Genomic DNA, 4,270 nt, shown 5'->3' with positions numbered 1-4,270 from the left:
ACGTCTATTTACAAGGAAACGTCTATTTCCATGGAAACTTATATTTTACATGGAAACGTCTATTACAAGGAAACATCTATTTACAAGGAAACGGCTATTTACATGGAAACGGCTATTTACATGGAAACTTCTATTTACAAGAAAACGTCTATTTACATGGAAACGGCTATTTACATGGAAACGTCTATATACATGGAAACGTCTAGTTACATGGAAATGTGTATTTTCAAGGAAATGTCTATTTCCATGGAAACGTCTATTTACATGGAAACGGCTATTTACATGGAAACTTCTATTTACAAGGAAACGTCTATTTTCATGGAAACGTGTATTTACATGTAAATGTCTATTTAGAAGGAACCGTCTATTTTACATGGAAACGTCTATTTTAAATGGAAATTTCTATTTTACATGTAAACGTCTATTTTACATGGAAACGTCTATTTACAAGGAAACGTCTATTTAAATGCAAATGTAAATTTTACATGGAATCGTCTATTTACATGGAAACGTGTATTTTACATGGAAACGTCTATTTACATGGAAACATCTATATCCATGGAAATGTCTATTTACATGGAAACGTTTATTTTCCAAGTAAACATCTATTTTACATGGAAACGTCTATTTTACATGGAAACGTCTATTTACAAGGACACGTCTATTTACAAGGAAACGTCTATTTATAAGGAAATGTCTATTTCCATGGAAACGTATATTTTACAAGGAAACATATATTACAAGGAAACATCTATTTACAAGGAAACGTCTATTTACATGGAAACGTCTATTTTACAAGGAAAGGTCTATTTTACAAGGAAACATCTATTTACATGGAAACGTCTATTTACAAGGAAACGGCTATTTACATGGAAACGTCTATTTTACATGGAAACGTCTATTTACAATGAAACGTCTATTTTACATGGAAAGGTCTATTTTACATGGAAACGTCTATTTTACATGGAAACGTCTATTTACAAGGAAACGTCTATTAACATGCAAATGTCTATTTTACATGGAAACGTCTATTTACATGGAAACGTGTATTTTACATGGAAACGTCTATTTACATGGAAACATCTATTTTCCATGGAAACTTCTATTTCCATGGAAACGTCTATTTACAAGGAAACGTCTATTTACAAGGAAACGTCTATTTTACATGGAAACGTCTATTTTACATGGAAACGTTTATTTTCCAAGTAAACATCTATTTTACATGGAAATGTCTATTTTACATGGAAACGTCTATTTACAAGGACACGTCTATTTACAAGGAAACGTCTATTTATAAGGAAATGTCTATTTCCATGGAAACGTATATTTTACAAGGAAACATATATTACAAGGAAACATCTATTTACAAGGAAACGTCTATTTACATGGAAACGTCTATTTTACAAGGAAAGGTCTATTTTACAAGGAAACATCTATTTACATGGAAACGTCTATTTACAAGGAAACGGCTATTTACATGGAAACGTCTATTTTACATGGAAATGTCTATTTTACATGGAAACGTCTATTTTACATGGAAAGGTCTATTTACAAGGAAACGTCTATTTTACATGGAAACGTGTATTTACATGGAAATGTCTATTTACAAGGAACCGTCTATTTTACATGGAAACGTCTATTTTACATGGAAATGTCTATTTTACATGTAAACGTCTATTTTACATGGAAACGTCTATTTTACATGGAAACGTCTATTTACATGGAAACGTCTATTTCCATGGAAACGTCTATTTACATGGAAACGTCTATTTTCCAAGGAAACGTCTATTTTACATGGAAACGTCTATTTACAAGGACACGTCTATTTACAAGGAAACGTCTATTTACAAGGAAATGTCTATTTCCATGGAAACTTATATTTTACAAGGAAACATCTATTACAAGGAAACATCTATTTACAAGGAAACGTCTATTTACATGGAAACGTCTATTTACATGGACACGTCTATTTACAAGGAAACGTCTATTTACAAGGAAACGTCTATTTCCATGGAAACTTATATTTTACAAGGACACGTCTATTTACAAGGAAACGTCTATTTACAAGGAAACGGCTATTTACATGGAAACGGCTATTTACATGGAAACTTCTATTTACAAGAAAACGTCTATTTACATGGAAACGGCTATTTACATGGAAACGTCTATATACATGGAAACGTCTAGTTACATGGAAATGTGTATTTTCAAGGAAATGTCTATTTCCATGGAAACGTCTATTTACATGGAAACGGCTATTTACATGGAAACTTCTATTTACAAGGAAACGTCTATTTTCATGGAAACGTGTATTTACATGTAAATGTCTATTTAGAAGGAACCGTCTATTTTACATGGAAACGTCTATTTTACATGGAAATTTCTATTTTACATGTAAACGTCTATTTTACATGGAAACGTCTATTTACAAGGAAACGTCTATTTAAATGCAAATGTAAATTTTACATGGAATCGTCTATTTACATGGAAACGTGTATTTTACATGGAAACGTCTATTTACATTGAAACATCTATTTTCCATGGAAACGTCTATTTCCATGGAAACGTCTATTTACAAGGAAACGTCTATTTACATGGAAACGTCTATTTTACATGGAAACGTCTATTTACATGGAAACGTCTATATCCATGGAAATGTCTATTTACATGGAAACGTTTATTTTCCAAGTAAACATCTATTTTACATGGAAACGTCTATTTTACATGGAAACGTCTATTTACAAGGACACGTCTATTTACAAGGAAACGTCTATTTATAAGGAAATGTCTATTTCCATGGAAACGTATATTTTACAAGGAAACATATATTACAAGGAAACATCTATTTACAAGGAAACGTCTATTTACATGGAAACGTCTATTTTACAAGGAAAGGTCTATTTTACAAGGAAACATCTATTTACATGGAAACGTCTATTTACAAGGAAACGTCTATTTACATGGAAACGTCTATTTTACATGGAAACGTCTATTTACAATGAAACGTCTATTTTACATGGAAAGGTCTATTTTACATGGAAACGTCTATTTTACATGGAAACATCTATTTACAAGGAAACGTCTATTAACATGCAAATGTCTATTTTACATGGAAACGTCTATTTACATGGAAACGTGTATTTTACATGGAAACGTCTATTTACATGGAAACATCTATTTTCCATGGAAACGTCTATTTCCATGGAAACGTCTATTTACAAGGAAACGTCTATTTACAAGGAAACGTCTATTTTACATGGAAACGTCTATTTTACATGGAAACGTTTATTTTCCAAGTAAACATCTATTTTACATGGAAACGTCTATTTTACATGGAAACGTCTATTTACAAGGACACGTCTATTTACAAGGAAACGTCTATTTATAAGGAAATGTCTATTTCCATGGAAACGTATATTTTACAAGGAAACATATATTACAAGGAAACATCTATTTACAAGGAAACGTCTATTTACATGGAAACGTCTATTTTACAAGGAAAGGTCTATTTTACAAGGAAACATCTATTTACATGGAAACGTCTATTTACAAGGAAACGTCTATTTACATGGAAACGTCTATTTTACATGGAAATGTCTATTTTACATGGAAACGTCTATTTTACATGGAAAGGTCTATTTACAAGGAAACGTCTATTTTACATGGAAACGTCTATTTACATGGAAATGTCTATTTACAAGGAACCGTCTATTTTACATGGAAACGTCTATTTTACATGGAAACGTCTATTTTACATGTAAACGTCTATTTTACATGGAAACGTCTATTTTACATGGAAACGTCTATTTACATGGAAACGTCTATATCCATGGAAACGTCTATTTACATGGAAACATCTATTTTCCAAGGAAACATCTATTTTACATGGAAACGTCTATTTACAAGGACACGTCTATTTACAAGGAAACGTCTATTTACAAGGAAATGTCTATTTCCATGGAAACTTATATTTTACAAGGAAACATCTATTACAAGGAAACATCTATTTACAAGGAAACGGCTATTTACATGGAAACGGATATTTACATGGAAACTTCTATTTACAAGAAAACGTCTATTTACATGGAAACGGCTATTTACATGGAAACGTCTATATACATGGAAACGTCTATTTACATGGAAATGTGTATTTTCAAGGAAATGTCTATTTCCATGGAAACGTCTATTTACATGGAAACGGCTATTTACATGGAAACTTCTATTTACAAGGAAACGTCTATTTTCATGGAAACGTGTATTTACATGGAAA

The sequence above is a fragment of the Salmo salar genome, unplaced genomic scaffold (genome assembly GCF_905237065.1).
Source record: "Salmo salar unplaced genomic scaffold, Ssal_v3.1, whole genome shotgun sequence".
Classification (NCBI taxonomy): domain Eukaryota; kingdom Metazoa; phylum Chordata; class Actinopteri; order Salmoniformes; family Salmonidae; genus Salmo; species Salmo salar.
The sequence above is the reverse complement of the archived record's forward strand: the minus strand, read 5'-3'. Positions refer to the sequence as shown.